At 38.5% G+C, this 17,583-nt stretch overlaps 1 protein-coding gene across 7 annotated transcripts in view; it reads right to left on the bottom strand.

The window, feature by feature from the left end:
* Positions 1-17,583, bottom strand: part of IFNAR2 (interferon alpha and beta receptor subunit 2) — a 66,643-nt gene that overhangs the window by 36,331 nt on the left and 12,729 nt on the right. For 3 of the 7 annotated variants that reach the window (XM_072615056.1, XM_072615051.1, XM_072615052.1), the window contains exon 1: positions 7,453-7,820. The exons of the other annotated variants lie outside the window; for them this stretch is intronic. The gene's annotated coding sequence lies outside the window, so the exon portion shown is untranslated. Of the gene's footprint in view, positions 1-7,452; positions 7,821-17,583 lie in introns of those variants that run through there. 7 annotated transcript variants of the gene reach the window in all.

Raw genomic sequence — 17,583 nt, forward strand, 5'->3', positions numbered from 1 at the left:
CAGCGCGCAGAGGCCACATTAGGGGGGCAGCAGCAGATCTCAAGGCAGCCCTTACAGCAGCCCGAGACCATTGCTGGATCGTAAAAACCCCTGGGGGCACTGAGGGAGCTGGTCTTTGTCTTGCACTGAATGGTGGCTCTGCCCCCACAGCTTGACTGAATCCCAACCCCCCCAGTGCCAGCTTGGCAGAACTGGAGGTCAGGTGCCTGTGGAGAGGAAACTCTGCTAAGATTTTGGGCACAAAAATCCTTCCCTGAGCCCAGACCAGTACACACTTAATTGTGCCCCTTGGAGGAACTGATATCTTACAGGTCCCCAGAGTATACCCTACTCTTGAGAAAGGACCCAAAAGCCAAGTAACTGGTTGGGAAAATGCCCAAAAAAGGGAAAAAAAGTAAGACCATAGAAGGTTACTTTCTTGGTGAACAGATATCTCCTTCTATCCTTTCAGATGAGGAAGAACAATGCTTACCATCAGGGAAAGATGTAAAAGTCAAGGCTTCTGTATCCCAGACATCCAAAATAAATATTCAATGGTCTCAGACCATGGAAGAGTTCAAAAAGGATTTTGAAAATCAAGTAAGAGAGGTGGAGGAAAAACTGGGAAGAGAAATGAGAGAGATGCAAGAAAAGCATGAAAAGGGGGTCAACACCTTGCTAAAGGAGACCCAAAAAAATGCTGAAGAAAATAACACCTTTAAACATAGGCTAACTCAACTGGCAAAAGAGGGTCAAAAAGCCAATGAGGAGAAAAATGCTTTAAAAAGCAGAATTAGCCAAATGGAAAAGGAGGTTCAAAAGCTCACTGAAGAAAATAGTTATTTCAAAATTAGAATGGAACAGATGGAGGCTAATGACTTTATGAGAAACCAAGAAATCACAAAACAAAACCAAAAGAATGAAAAATGGAAGATAATGTGAAATATCTCATTGGAAAAACAACTGACTTGGAAAATAGATCCAGGAGAGACAGTTTAAAAATTATGGGACTACCTGAAAGCCATGATCAAAAAAAGAGCTTAGACATCATCTTTCATGAAATTATCAAGGAAAATTGCCCTGATATTCTAGAACCAGGGGGCAAAATAAATATTGAAGGAATCCACCGATCACCTCCTGAAAGAGATCCAAAAAGAGAAACTCCTAGGAACATTGTGGCCAAATTCCAGAGTTCCCAGGTCAAGGAGAAAATATTGTAAGCAGCTAGAAAGAAACAATTCAAGATCTAGCAGCTTCTACATTAAGGGATCAAAGGGCATGGAACATGATATTACAGAGGTCAAAGGAACTAGGACTGAAACCAAGAATCACCTACCCAGCAAAACTGAGTATAATACTTCAGGGGAAAAAAATGGTCTTTCAATGAAATAGAGGACTTTCAAGCATTCTTGATGAAAAAACCAGAGCTGAAAAGAAAATTTGACTTTCAAACACAAGAATCAAGAGAAGCATGAAAAGGTAAACAGCAAAGAGAAATCATAAGGGACTTATTAAAGTTGAACTATTTACATTCCTACAGGGAAAGACAATATTTGTAACTCTTGAAACTTTTTTCAGTATCTGGGTAATTGGTGGGATTACACACACACACACACACACACACACACACACACACACACATACACATACACACAACACAGAGAGAGAGAGAGAGACAGAGAGACAGAGAGACAGAGAGCACAGGGTCAATTGAATAAGATGGGATCATATCTTAAAAAATGAAACTAAGTGGTGAGAAAGAAATATATTGGGAGGAGAAAGGGAGAAATGGAATGGGGCAAATCATCTCTCAGAAAAGATTACTTTCATCACATTCGACTAAAGGAAGGAATAAAATGCACACTCATTTTAGTATGAAAACCTATCTTACAATACAGAAAAGTGGGGGAGAAGGGAATAAGCAGGGTGGGGGGGGATGATGGAAGGGAGGGCAGTGGGAGGAGGGAGCAATTTGAAGTCAACACTTTTGGGGAGGGGCAGGATCCAAAGAGAGAATAGAAGCAATGGGGGGCAGGATAGGATGGAGGGAATTATAGTTAGTCTTACACAACATGACTATTATGGAAGTCATTTGCAAAACTACACAGATATGGCCTATATTGAATTGCCTGCCCTCCCAAAGGGAATGGGTGGGGAGGGATGGGGAGAAGTTGGAATTCAAAGTCTAAGGAACAACTGTTGGGTATTGTTCTTGCAACTTGGAAACAGAAATACAGGTAATGGGGTACAGAAAGTTTTCTTGCTCTACAGGACAAAAGAGAAGATGGGGATAAGGGAAGGGAGGGATATTAGAAGAGAGGGCAGATTGGTAATAGGGACAATTAGAATGCTTGGTGTTTTGGGGTGGGGGGAGGGGAGAAATGGGGAGAAAATTTGGAACCCAAAATTTTGTGGAAATGAATGTTGAAAAGTTAAATAAATAAATTAAAAATAAAAGAAAAAAAAAAGTGAAGAAAGGTGGTCTGGCCACACCAGATCTAAAACTGTATTATAAAGAAGCAATCATGAAAACTACTTGGTACTGCCTAGCTGGCCAAGCGATAGAGTGGTAGATCAGTGGAACTGATTAGGTACACAAGACCCAGTAGTTAATGACTATAGTAATCTGTTTGATAAAGCCACAGACTCCAGCTTCTGGGATAAGAACTCACAATTTGATAAAAACTGCTGGGAAAACTGGAAAACAATATGGCAGAAACTAGGCATTGACCAACATCTCACACCGTATACCAAGATAAAGTCAAGATCAATGCACGATATAGACTTAAAGGGTGATACCTTATAAACAAATAAGGAAAGGAAGCGATAGTTTACCTGTTAGATCTATGAAGAAGTGAAGAATTTATGGTCAAACAAGAGATAGATTATGAAATGCAAAATAGATAATTTTGATTTCATTAAATTAAAAAGGTTTTGCACAAATAAAACCAATGCAACCAAGGTTTAAAAAAAGCAGAAAGAGGAAACAATTTTTTACAGCAAATATTTCTGATAAAGGCCTCATTTCTCAAATATATCGAGAACTGAGTCAAATTTAGAAAAATACAAGTCATTCTTCATTTGATAGTCAAAGGATACAAATAGTTTTCAGATGAAGAAATTAAAGCTATCTACAATCATATAGAAAAATGTTCTAAATTGCTATTGATTAGCGAAATGCAAGTTAAAACAACTCTGAGGTAGCACCTCTGAGGTAGATTGGCTAATATGGTAGAAAAGGAAAGTGATGAATGTTGGAAATTTGGCAGACTAATGCATTGCTGGAGGAGTTGTGAACTGATCCAACCATTTTGGAGAGCAATGTGGAATTATGCCCAAAGGCTATAAAACTGTGCATACGTTTTGATCCAGCAATACTACTATTAAGTCTGCATTCCAAAGAGATCACAAAAATGGGGAAAAGACCTGCATATACAAAAATATTTATGGCAGCTCTTTTTGTGATGATAAAGAATTGGAAATTGAAGTCTTGCCCATCAATTGGGAAATGACTGAACAAGTTGTGGAATGTGAATGCAATGGAAAACTATTTTCCTATAAGAAATAGTGAGCAGGCAGATTTCAGAAAAACCTGGACTTAAATGAACATGAGTAGAACCAGGAGAACATTGTATATAGTAATAGCAATACTGTGCAATGATTGATCAGTTGTGACTAAGTTCTTCTCAGCAATATAATGATCCAAGACAATTCCAAAAGACTCATGATGGTAAACGCTATCCACATCCACTGAAAGAACTATGGAGTCTGAATGCAGATCAAAGCATACTATTTTCACAGTTTTTGTGGATTTTCCCTTTTGTTTTGTTTCCTCTTTCACATGACTAATGTGGAAATATGTTTATATGATTACACATGTACAATCTATATCAGATTGCTTTCACATGACTAATGTGGAAATATATGTTTACACAATTATACATGTACAACCTACATGGGATTGCTTACCATCATGGGGAAATGGGATGGGAGAAAGGGAATAAAATTTGGAACTAAAAATTTTATAAAAAACAAATGTTGAAAATTATCTTTACATGTAATTGGAAAAAATAAAAAAATACTATTTCCAGAAAAAAAAAGAAAATTGAACAAGGTCATAGTGAAACTATGAGGGGGGCAGAGCCAAGATGGCAGAGTAACAGCATGGACTTTCTAGAGTACTCCTGTCTAGTCCAGCCACATACCAGTAAAAAATGGCTCTAAAATTCTGAAGCTGCAGATCCCACAGAATGACAGAGTGAAGCGAATCTCCAGCCCAAAACAGCCTGGAAGGTCTCTGGGCCACGCTGGGAGCAGAGCACAGTCTAGTGTGGGCTACACCAGCACAGAGAGGACCTGAGCAGGCCCTCAGGGGGCTGAATCTCTTCTACTTGTGGTGGTTTTCAGACTTCATGATCCTAAAACACTGAGGATATATTGGAAGGTCAATGGAAGAAGCCGATGGGACCAGTGCAGGAGAGTGGAGAGGTCTGCCCCCAGTCCCAGGGCAGCAGAGGGGGAAGGAGGCAGAGGAACTCACAGCAGCCATAGCAGCAGCAGGGGAAGAGACAGTGACTGTTTCTGGAGCTCTAGGCCCACAGATTGTGGGGGAATCCAGTGGCTGACAGCACACCCCCCACCCCCATTGGAAAGAGAGATCTACTTTGACGAAGAGCTCAAAAGTCAAGTAAATGGCTGGGAAAATGAGCAAAAACCAGAAAAAAGAATCAGACTATAGAATCTTACTTTGGTGACAAGGAAGACCAAAGCATGCAAACAGAGGAAAACAAAGTCAAAGCTCCTCCATTCAAGCCTCCAAGAAAAATGTGAATTGGTCTCAGGCCATGGAAGGGTTCAAAAAGGAGTTTGAAAATCAAGTATGAGAAGTAGAGCAAAAACTGGGAAGAGAAATGAGAGTGATGCAAGAAAATCATGAAAAACGAGTCAACTGCTTTCCAAAGGAGACCCAAAATAATGCTGAAGAAAATTACACTTTAAAAAACAGACTAACCCAAATGGCAAAAGAAATCCAAAAAGCCAACGAGGAGAAGAATGCCCCCAAAAGCAGAATTGGCCAGATGGAAAAGGAGGTCCAAAAACTCACTGAAGAAAATAATTCCTTAAAGATTAGAATGGAGCAGATGGGAGTCAATGACTTTATGAAAAATCAAGAAATTATAAAACAAAACCAAAGGATTGGAAAAAAACAGCAGACAATGTAAAATATCTCATCAGAAAAACAACTGACCTAGAAAATAGATCCAGGAGAGACAATTTAAAAATTATGAGACTACCTGAAAGCCATGATCAAAAAAAGAGCCTAGACATCATCTTTCATGAAATTATCAAGGAAAATTGCCCTGATATTCTAGAACTAGAGGGCAAAATAAATACTGAAAGAATCCATTGATCACCTCCTGAAAGAGATCTGATAAGAAAAACTTCTAGGAATATTGTAGCCAAATTCCAGAGTTCCTAGGTCAAGGAGAAAATATTGCAAGCAGCCAGAAGGAAACAATTTGAATATTGTGGAAATACAATCAGGATAACACAAGATCTAGCAGCTTCTACATTAAGGCATCAAAGGGCTTGGAATACGATATTCTAGAAGTCAAAGAAGCTAGGATTAAAACCAAGGATCACCTACCCTGCAAAGCTGAGTATAATACTTCAGGGTAAAATCGTTATGCAATGAAATAGAGGACTTTCAAACATTCTTAATGAAAAGACCAGAGCTGAATAGAAAATTTGACTTTCAAACACAAGAATCAAGAGAAGCATGAGAAGGTAAACAGGAAAGAGAAATCACAAGTGATTTACTAAAGTTGAACTGCTTACATTTCTACATGGAAAGATAATATTTGTAACTCTTGAAACTTTGCTCAGTATTTGGGTAGTTGGAGGGATTATATACATACATACATACATACTACATACATACACATGTATGTATATATAGACAAGGCACACGGTGAGTTGAATAGGAAGGGATGATATCTAAAAAAATAAAATTAAGGGGTGAGAGAGGAATATATTGGGAGAAAAAAGGGAGAAATGGAATGGGGCAAATTATTTTTCATAAAATAGGCAAGAAAAAGCTTTTTCAATGGAGGGGAAAAGGAGAGAGGTGAGAGGGAAAAAGTGAAGCTTACTTTCATCACATTTGGCTTAAGGAGGGAATTAACATGCACACTCAATTTGGTATGAAAATCGATCTTACATTACAGGAAAGTAGGTGAAAAAGGGATAAGTGGGGTGTAAGGGGATGACAAAAGTGAGGGCAAGTGGGAGGAGGGGGTAATTAGAAGTAAATACTTTTGGGCAGGGACAAGGCCAAAAGAAATAATAGAATAAATGGGGGGCAGGCTAGGATGGAGGGAGATATAGTTAGTCTTTCACAACATGACCATTATGGAAGTCTTTTGCAAAATTACACATGTATAACCTATATTGAATTGCTTGCCTTCTCAGTTGGGATGGGTGGGGAGGGAGGAAGGGAGAGAAGTTGGAACTCAAAGTTTTAAAAACGAATATTAAAAATTGTTTTCACACGCAACTGAGAAATAAGAAATACAGGTAATGGGGAATAGAAATCTATCTTGCCCTACAAGAAAATAGAGGAGATGGGAATAAGGGAAAGGAGGGGGTGTGACAGAAGGGAGGGCACACTGGGGGATGGGGTAATCAGAGTGCAGTGTCTTAGGGTGAGGGGAGGGGAGAGATGGGGAGAAAATTTGGAACTTGAAATCTTGTGGAAACTAAAAATAAAAACATATTTTTTAAAAAGAAACTATGAAAGAAAAATGCGTAGAAGCTGTCAAGCAGTAAATTTAGATTTGATGTAAAAAAAAAATCTCGCTAAAAATTAGAGCAGTCACCCCAAATTGACCCGGGTTGCCTCTAGTAGAGTTCCCCTTTTCCTTGGAGGTCTCCCCAAAGTTGTGGGGTGTTCCTCCATGTACGGGTTGAACTGGAAAGCAGCCAAGTTTCCTTTCATCCCTCAAATTCTGGGATATCCTGTCTCTGTCATTGCACTAACACTAGATGATATCTATGTTGTTCCCCTTAAAATCCCTAATCTTTATTCAAGATTCCGATCAAATGCCACCTTTTGGAGACCTTTCCCAAGTCCCCTAGCTGCAAGTACATTCCCATTTCTACCTAGAAAATACGAACTTATCTTGTATTATAAGTCTGTTGTTTTGGTCATAGTCTCTCCCGTTACAATTCAATTTCCTTGAGGGCAGATGTTTGTGTTTGTGCGTCTGTGTGTGTCTGTGTGTGTGTGTGCGTTCTTCAGCGCACCGCGCCGTGTCTGGATTAATAACAAATTTAATAAATAGGAGTCTGTGGAGAGGAGAGGGTCTGTGTTTGGTCACAGACATCTTATGTTCGAATCCTAACTTCCGGCCTTAGCTTTAAAATGAAGTTACATCGGAGGACTCAAAAAGAAAGCCCCAGCCTTACGCTTACCTTCGCAGCGCAGAGTCTCGCCTCTTCAGGTTCCATCATCCTCCCGGCTTTCTGCCCTCCTCCAGGCGAGGCTGGGAGGTGGGGATCGGGCAGGGGGCTGGGGTGGGGAGGGGGGCTGCGGGTGTGGTCCGTGCGAGGGGGAAGGGCCGTGGAGCCCGCAGCCGAAGGCTCACGGATTCGGATCTTAGAAAGCGAACTCAAGCCGCCTTCGGAATGCGTTTTCCCAGACTCAGTTCACCGGCTTGCGCAAGAAAGGAAAATCCTAGCGATCGACCGAGAGCGGGTGAAAGGGAAGCCAGGAAGACGGAGGGGGTGGGGAAGTGGAGTTGGGGTGTGAGAGTGGGCGGGGAAAGCAGACAGAAGAAAGTGACGGCAGAGCTATTCTATCAAGGATGTTCGCTGAGCCCCCGCGCGGAGGGACCGAGCAGTGCTGTGGGCTGCCCAGGGACGTGTGTACCGACCATACTCCTTCCTAGGAGTGGGAAGGAAAGAATGAGATACTGCAGTATTTCTAGGATCATATGAATGAAGCTGGAAGGGACCTCAGTGGTCACTTCATCAGTCAATATTTATTTAACCTATGCTTCAGGAAGATCATTAACAGCAGAGTGGAGGATGCATTAGAGTGAAGACAAATGAGGCAGCAGACCTATCAGGAGGGTGTTTCAATAGTCCAGATGTGAGATGAAGAGAGCCTGAACCAGAATGATGGGAGTATCAGAGGAGAGAAGATTCGTATATTAGAAATGTTACAGCAGTAAAATAAAATGGACTTGACAAAAGATTGGATACTGAGAGGATAAAAGAGTGAGGTATTGAGGTTGATACCTAGGTTGCACACCTGGGTGACTGGAGAGGAGGGTGGTACATTCAAAAGTAATAGGGAAATTAGAAAGAGAAAAGATATTGGGTTTTATTTTGGATATGTTGAGTTCAAGATATCTCCTGAGCATCCATTTTAAAATGTCCAATAGGCATAAAAGTTGAGGAAACTGAGGCCCAGGGAGATTCACTGACAAACCAGCAAGTCTAAGAACAGCAAGAGTGGTAGCACCTCTCAGATCTCTGACCTTACTTTCAGTCCGGGCCTTCCCAGTAGCAGAGAGTAAGGAAAGGCACCACCAAGTCTGACTTTCATGATAATTTTTTTCTCTGCTGATATTGACATGCTTACTAAATGAGATAATGTGGCAAAGTGAATAGATAACTAGATTTGGAATTAGAGGACCTAGATTTCAATTCTGGCTCTTCCATTTTTTACCAATTGTAATCTTGGGTGAATTACCCAATTTCCCTGGACACTTGTTTCTTCACCTATAAAATACGGGAGTTGAATGACATGACTCTCAATTCTCCATAGTTCTAAATCTTGTTATTGTTGTGTTTGTCCTTTGTTGCCAAAGAAGACCATGCCATCAGAGAAACGATGACATGACTTGCACTTGACTTTGTTTTGAGTGAGCGAGGGCTGTGCAGGTCACCAGCCTCACTTCTCCACAGCCATCTGAATCCAATGACCAGATATTCATCAGGATGACAGGAGATGACCCAGGATGAGGCAACTGGGGTTAAGTGACTTGCCCAAGGTCACACAGCTAGTGAGTGTCAAGTGTCTGAGGTGAGATTTGAACTCAGGTCCTCCTGACTCCTGCACTGGTGCTCTATCCACTGCACCACCTGGCTGCTCCAGTTATAAATCTATGATCTTTTTGTAACCCCTGCTTTGAAAGTCTCTCATACTGATGTAGGTATGAGGTTTGGTCAAGGGTTGATCCTCCACTTCCTCTTAGCTCAGGTACCTTTACCACATGAAAACATATCTTGATTGAATCAATCAAAGGCGTGAACTCGATGTGACCCAGACCTGGACACCCTTTAGGTACAAAGAGGCATCTGGATTGATGGAGAAACTTGGTCATTTCCTATAAGGGTGTATAGAACTAATGAGCTGGTTTGGAATTGGGTATTTGATGATCTAGCAGCAGAAAAGGGGTGAAGATCTCAAGAACTAAATTAGAAAGAATTGGCTACACATGGGAGAAAAAAAAGTAGGATTGAGCTGTGGCAGAAAAGATTGAGGACTGGGCCTTACTGGCATCTTAGTGCTGGCAGAAACTACTAGTGTTCCTTCCTCCTCAAGAATTAAGGAAGTTCCAAGACAAGTTCTTTCACCCCGACCCTTTCCCACTATCTCTTAAAAGATACCATAACATATTGTGCTTTAAATGTTTCTGGTAACATGATTTGTGTCCCAGTCATAAAGGGGCCAGAGATCAGCTAGGGATAAATATTGTTAAATTAAGGTAGAGAACCAAACCTCCACCTAATGTTAGGCTTTTATTGTATTATAACAAAGGACTCAATGGCAGCAAGGCATATGTAGAGAATTGATTGTGGTATAAAATAAGAAAGCATAAATAAAAGGTTTTTTTTTTTTTTTTTAAAGTTAACGTGACTAAGCTTCCATGAACTGATATTTCTTTTTGCCTTTGAATATGATAAAATCACTCCAACGTAGTGTAGGCAGCATAGTATACTAGAATGGGTTATGGAATAGGAGTCTGAAAAATCGGGGTTCCAATGCTACATGGTCCCTTCCTGTTGTGTGAATATAAGCCAGTTATTTATGTTCATTGTCTCCCCCGAGCCTTGGTATCCTTACCTGTAAAATGGGAATAACACCTGTAGTACCTACTTCACAGGTTTGTTGTATGGATCAAAGGAGATAATATAAGTAAAGCATTTTAAAACTGTAAGCACTACATTAAGTCATGTTGTTGTAATTGTCTCTATAAAAGGAACTTATGAACCATCTTTCCATTTGGTAAAACTGTCTTCTCATTTTTTTATATTGAGAAAGCCAATATTACTATTGAAACAAATGAAAATTCTGAGAGATAGTTTCTGGGTAATTAATAATCTATTAATTAGGCTAGCAAATATTCAATGAAATGAAGTCATTGTTCTCTCTCATAACCAGAGTCCTCATGAAGGTCACTGAGAGTTTAAATACTTTTAGGAAAGGGAGTCTCCCCATTGGAAAAGGGGGTGTCTCTGACAGGTAGAACTCAACTCTGATTGGTTAACAATTAATGAGAGAATGAATATTATAATGAGAAGTGAGCTTTTTCTAATGAGGGACTGGGGGAATGACTTTGATTAGGTCACTGCTCCTAGATCATTCTGCCTCCAGCAATCTACAAAAAAAAAAAAAAAAAATCTATTGTTCACCCTGTCCTACTTGAGTGGAGTAATGGTGTATTTACATAGTAAAAATTCCACATAAATCAGATGGTCTGGGTGGGGCAAATTTTTGGCAAGCTCAGAAATATCCTCCGGAGCCTGGGCTTTGAATAGGCAAGCAAAAAGAAAATCTTTGAGTCCTGTGTATATAATTAGTTAACAATATAATAAGAAAATAATAATTTTTCTCTCTATGATTCGGTTCCCCCATTAGAGTATCCACTAGCTAATAATTGATCTTTGGAGTTCTAACAGTTAACTTGTTTATAGACTACTTAAAAATTGTTATTTTTAGCATTCTCTGTTTCCCTTTTTTCCCCTACCACTTTACCATCATCACAGGAGAAGTAGAAGGTTACAGAAGACAATTAAGCAATATTTGTTGTTTCATGGATTGCCACAATCAGAGAATTTATAACTTGGTGTCAACCCTCTAATCTTGATCCTCTATAACAAATGTAGACAAGCAGAGACAGAATAACAGACAAATGAAATAGACCCACAGTCTAGGTCAAGGACTAACAGTCACAATAACTTTTTCACCTCCAAAATTTGGAGAGAGCTATTTCTTCTAATTTCTTCTAGGAAAGAACCTAAGCTTCTCTCAATCAGATCCTTTTCTTGAGACATCAAAACAAATCATATTATCAGTTAGTCAAGCATATTAAAATAGCTGGGGGGCTGGGAGGAGAATGACCAAATTCAGTATTTCAGTCATAGAAAAAAGATATTACAGGACTTGATTTCAGACAGAAATAAGCATACCACATGACTGTCTGTTATGATTCATACTGCCTCTATGACTATTATCTTTTCTGACTGGCTCTTAAGTATAGTTGAACTTTACTACACTTCAGGGAGAAAAATCACTGTTGTGGTCAGTGGGTAAGATGCATACTTTGTTACTGTACCATACTTTAGTATTGTAACAAAGTCATGACTTTATTACAGATGTAACAGGTCAGATCAAATGAATCATAATTTTTAGATTGTTGGTAATTATTAACTATTGGTAATCTTAATGAGAGATTTTTCCAGTGATCAACGCATTATGTATTATTAAAAGAAAGGTACTCTGATATTCATGAAACAAGTAAAACTATAAGACAAAAAAGAAGTGTTAACTAAGTAGAAGGAGGAACTTCCAGGCTCACTTTGGAGAGGCAAATAAAGGAATTATGTTCTTCTGTCTAAGGATAATAAAAAGCATGATTTCACAAGAACTCTTGGTCATCTTACCTTACAGGGCCCATTATAAGCGTAAACAAAAACACCCAAAAAAATGTTCGATGAAGATAATTTCAAGGTATGTATCAACATCTTTTCCAAACAAGGATACAGCACCATCACAGACATAAATGGGGTTATCATGAATCATGAAGGGACAAATCATGATGAGGTTGGTGGAGAGCTGAAAGCAGAGAGCATGATGGACAATAGATGGATGTTATACATTACCTGGAAGAGAAGGTAAACAAAATTTGGAAAGCATCTAAAAGGATGTAAATTACATAATGTGATCTTTGAATACCTGAAAATTTGATTATTGCAAAAATGGAACTCTAACAGGGAACTAGTTGGATAGCCAGTCTATTGAGCTATTATATTTTTACATATGCCTAGGAAGGGCATTGCCAATAACTGACCAGTGGATTAAGTACCAAATTGAATAGGAGTAAGAGAATAGCTCTTTATGTGAAGGTCCATGTCTGCAAACTATTTTGATATATACGCTGAAATTATCTTCTCTGCAGTTTTTTGTTTTGTTTTTTGGAGGGAGGGACATTTTAAAAATTTATGCTTATCACGGGCACTGTAAGACATGATTGTCTTTAGGAAATTGCAGAGTGTGTTTAACAATTTCAAACTGCTCATGATCTCAAAAATCAAACTCTTAAACACATATTCTACATTGTTAAAAATTCTGGAATACCACAGTCTCTGAAGAACCAAAATTACAGGTGACTGCAAAAAGTCAGTTGAGGCAAGTTTATAACTTGAAACCATATGATGAAAACATAAGCATCAGCACTTTAAAACAGCAAGGATGATTTTTCTGGCACCTTGAATATCTAATCGACAGCTTCAAAGAAACCAAAATAAAACATGTGCAGTATCAGTACATATAATACACAGTGATAAGATATGTAACTCTATGCAGTTTTAACATAGGTCACATCACAGGCACACTTCTTTCTTTTCCTTTCAACATATGCACATTTCAAAAGTTCATGCATAGCCATAGTACAGCAATCAATCATAACCGACAAAATAGGGCTGATGAATAGGGCAAATCTAGGTAGCTGCAACATGGACACTATCCGTGGTCCTAGAAAAGTAGAGCTTTTCAAGAGAACCATTAGCATGGACACACAACAGACATTGCTATAGCCTGAACACAACACAAAATAGTCAAACGTGACAGTAAAATAAGAAATCTGCATACTTAAGCATGCAGTAATTCACATGTGTAACTGTGAACACATGTAGTTACATGCCAGGCACATGTCTAAATATGCATGTAACAGTATTTTTTGTTTTCTTAAATAATGTCACTTTTTTGTTTTATTAGATTGTTTAATCTATTTACATTTAAATTTATGAGTTAGATTTATATTTCTTCTATTTGCTTTAAAATTGTTTTCTTCCCCTCGCCCCCAAAGGTATGATTTTTTCACTCTTTTGCTATAAACGGTAGTGTGTTCCTTCAGTTACTTTATTATTTTTTTTAAGGTGATCTGGTTTCCACTGGCTCTCTTCCCTCCACCCCTCTCTTCATTGCTATCCCTTTCCCTTTGGATTTTTGTTTATTAATTCCTTTTTCTCCTCTGCTTTTATGTAATTATGTATTTCTTCCCCCTCTTTTCTCCTCCGTTAGTTAAGTAAATTCCTCCTCCTTCTCCCCTTCAGGTGGTACTATTCTTTAGTTTTTTAAATTTCTTTATTTTTTTGGCACCCCTTTCCAGAAAGGATTTCTCTCACTTTTTTTCTTCAGCCCTCTTCTCTTTCTGTACTCTGGACTCTTATTCACTGATTGATGGTTTCCATAATTATCTGGGCTCTCTCTTTTTTCTGTATACTTCTTATAATTAAAGAATCCATTCTAGGCTCTCCAGTCTGGGTACCTTCTGCCATTGCCTTGTAGGGCTTGCTCTATGGATTCCCTTTTCCCATTGTGCCTCACTCTCAGAATAATGCCAGTTATTGCAAATATCAGAGAGGACTGCCTCATGATAGGACCCCTCCCCCAGCATTGATTTATATCCTTTCTTGTTAACCTCTTTTTTCTACATTTATCTGGAAACCTTTTTCCTGTGTCCATACTCTACCAGTCATCCAGGTGCCAGCTACTCCCAGGGGTTCCAACTCTCCTTTTCCTAAGACAAGGAGACTTTTCAAGCACCAAATCCCCTAGGCATCATCGATTGTAAGGTCCTTCATGCATAGCAGGGGTTCCCAAATGTATTTGGCCTACTGCCTCCTTTAAAAAAATTACTCATCAGCCCTCTGGAAATCTACTTTCTTTAACCCTTTAATGGTTTTTCTCCTGAAATTTGTGTCATTTCAAAAAAAATTTAAAGGATGCATCTCAAATTTAATAATTTATTGTAAATTTGTGGGATTTTTTTCCTCCATTGGAATTTTGATGATGCAATATTGTATCATATAACAATATCTACTCTCCCATGTTTTAATATAGTCTCACAAAACAGGTATTTATCAGAGGCAGGGTATTGCCAGGTTATGTGCATAATTCCTTCCTTTCTCTCTCCCCGCTTTGCCATTCTACTGGATTTCTACCTTCACCCTACTCTCCTTCTGTACATTTATTTTTTTAAAAAATATTTGTTTTTTCCCAGTTACATGTAAAAACAATTTTAACTCTCATTTATTTTTTTACAATTTGAGTTCCAAATTCTCTCCCAGCTCCCCTACCCTCCTGCCCTCATTGAGAAGTAAGCAATTAGATAAAATGTGCAGTCATGCAAAGCATATTTCCATATTTGCCATAAAAGAAAATACAGGACTCTCCCCTTTATGCTGCAGTTTGCATTTAGATTCCATCAGTTCTTTCTCTGGAGGTGAATAGTATTTTCATCATTAAGTCCTTCAGAATTGTCTTAGATCTTTGTATTGCTGAGAATAGCTGTCATTCAGAATTTGTCGTCATATAGTATTGCTCTTAATGTGTACAGTGTTCTACTGGTTCTGCTTACTTCACTTTGCATCATTTAAGAAGTCTTTCTAGGCTTTTCCAAAAACATCTTGCTCATAATTTTCTTATAGTACAATAGTATTGTGTCACAATCATATACCACAAATTGTTCAACCATTCCCACAACTGATGGTTATCCCTTCCATTTCCTATTCTTTGCTAACATAAAAAAAGTTGCTATAAACTTTTTTTGTACATATTAGTCCTTTCCCTTTTTAAAAAATCTCTTTAGGATACAGACCTAGTAGTATTGCTGAATATATAGTGTATATATAGTTTTATAGTCCTTTGGGTATAGCTCCAACTTGCTAGCACTACAGAATGGTTGAATCAGTATACAACTTCACCAACAGTGCATTAGTATCCCAATTTTCCCACATTTGTCATTTTCCTTTTCTGCCATATTAGTCAATTTGATAGGGGTGAGGTAGTATCTCAGTGTTGTTTTAATTTGCATTTTTCTAATCAATAGTGATTTGGAACATTTTTTCTTATAACTATAGATAGCTTTAATTTCTTCATCAGAAAACTACCTATTCATAGCCTTTGATCATTTATCAAATGAAGAATGACTTGTATTCTTATAAATTTAACTCAGTTCTCTATGTACTTGAGAGATGAGGCCTAAATCAGAAAAACTTGCTGTAAAAATTCCTCCCCCCTCCCCTGTTTTCTGCTTTCCTTCTAATCTTCTCTGTAATGGTTTTGCTTGTGCAAAAAAAAATCTAATGTAATATATTCAAACTTATCCATTTTATAGCCTATAATGGTCTCTGTCTCTTGTTTGGTTATAATTTCCTTATCCATAGACCTGGCAGGGGTATTCAAGAAGCAAATAATCTCATCATTTCTAGTTTTCTTTCTAAAAATATTTTAAACTCTTGTTTACTACTGAATGTCCAGCTTTTGTCCTGTATGGTTAAGTTCAGATTTACAAGATAATTCACCCTGGATGACATCCTGAGCTCCATTGCTCTTTGGAACATACTATTGCATTCTTTCGTTTTTCTAGTGGGGATGGAATGATCTTTATTTAAATATCCTTTATTTAAATATGCTTTCCTTTGTATTGGAGGTCTTCTTATGGCTTGCAAAACTTGTTTCTGAATTGAATTATTAAAGTTTAACACTATATGGCGTTCACAGACTTGGATTTGTTTTTCTGGAGGCAATTTTTGAATTCTTTCAACTGGAATTTCACTGTCTAAGTTCAGAAGTTCTGGACAGTTCTCTTCTATTATTTCCTTCATTATGGTGTAAAGTTTTTTTGTTTTTTTTTTTTGCCTTGTCATGTTCTCATGGGAAACCTTTGATCCTTAGTTGGTCTACGCATCCTGTTTTTGAGATCAATATGATTTGCATAAATAGTGACCATGTTTTCTTTTAACGTTCTTCCATGTATTTACATTTCCCACCTGTTGTCATCTCTTTTCTTTCTTTGGTGAGGCTTGTCATTATTACAGTTTCCAGTTTTTCTATTCTGCTCATGACTTTTGCTGTGGAGGACAAAAATTCTGCATTCACAATTTCATTTCTCTTTTAAACTACTCAGGAACAGCATGTTGGGGTTCCATATTCACCGCATATTCCACAGCATCCTCTATATCATTTTTTCTTGTTGTGCAGTATTTATTCATAGTTGCCTGAACTTGTTTACTAGATCTGGAGGCCACATTTCCTTCTATGATGACTATTTTGCTTACTGATTTATCTGTTTATTTTCAAAGTTTTTAAGATTTCTTCTTCCTGAAATATTTGTTGTACTTTCATCCTTTTCCCTGTCTTTGTTCTTCTTATCACTCACTTTCTGACTCTCTCTTCTCTGATTATGGTTTCCTTGGGGACTGGATCTCAAGGCATCTCAACCACCTCCCAAACTGGGCAAGTCATGGCTCACCAGCCTGGATTTCTGCTTCAGCTGGCTTTAGAGTGGTCAGAACTGGACCCAGTTAGATGCTAAGTTCTTTCTCTCAGGTTTGGTGGAGGGCTCCATAGGCCCTCTACACTCATGGTGCCCTGTTGTGGTGAGCTGTTTCAGCCTCTCAGTTCCTTGGTTCTCTGGCCCAGTTTTGGCATTTCAGAGCCTTTCCCCCTAGCACCAGTAGTTCATCACTTCAAAACTCTAGTGCTTCTGGATGTTGAGGTTCAAGCAAACATTTGCAGCCTGGAGCTGGGGTATCCGCAGTACTGGAAAGGAGAAGGGACTGGAGTGTAAAAAGATTTTTGATGTAAGCTTTTGTCATGTTCTTGGATATGCTGGTTTTTTGTTACCAGTAGTATAGAAGGCGAGGAAAGAATACTGAGTGGACTCAGGGTTAGTGAATCTCAGTTCCTCATTTGTTTTTTTTTAACCTTCTTTTGGATTCTGAGTGTCCTAGAATATAGCAATAGCTGAAGTTGCTTTACGTTCAGCACAGAGTTTCTGATTTGGGGAGGTCTGAGAGGTGTTGGGGATTGGAGAAAATGACTGGTCCACTGTCTTGTTGCTCATATAGTCTGGTCCTGCTATTTATATCTACATGTAATATAATAACTTAGGCTAGCCATTGGTCTAATGGGTCTAGTTTCTTCCCACCGACTGTCTCTCTGAGCTAATATTCCTGAGCTAATAGTGGTTATGGATTGCCCATCAGGATCATTATAGACTTGTTTGCCTGCATCTGTCCTGGTAG

The sequence above is a fragment of the Notamacropus eugenii genome, chromosome 5 (genome assembly GCF_028372415.1).
Source record: "Notamacropus eugenii isolate mMacEug1 chromosome 5, mMacEug1.pri_v2, whole genome shotgun sequence".
NCBI classification, from domain to species: Eukaryota; Metazoa; Chordata; class Mammalia; order Diprotodontia; family Macropodidae; genus Notamacropus; species Notamacropus eugenii.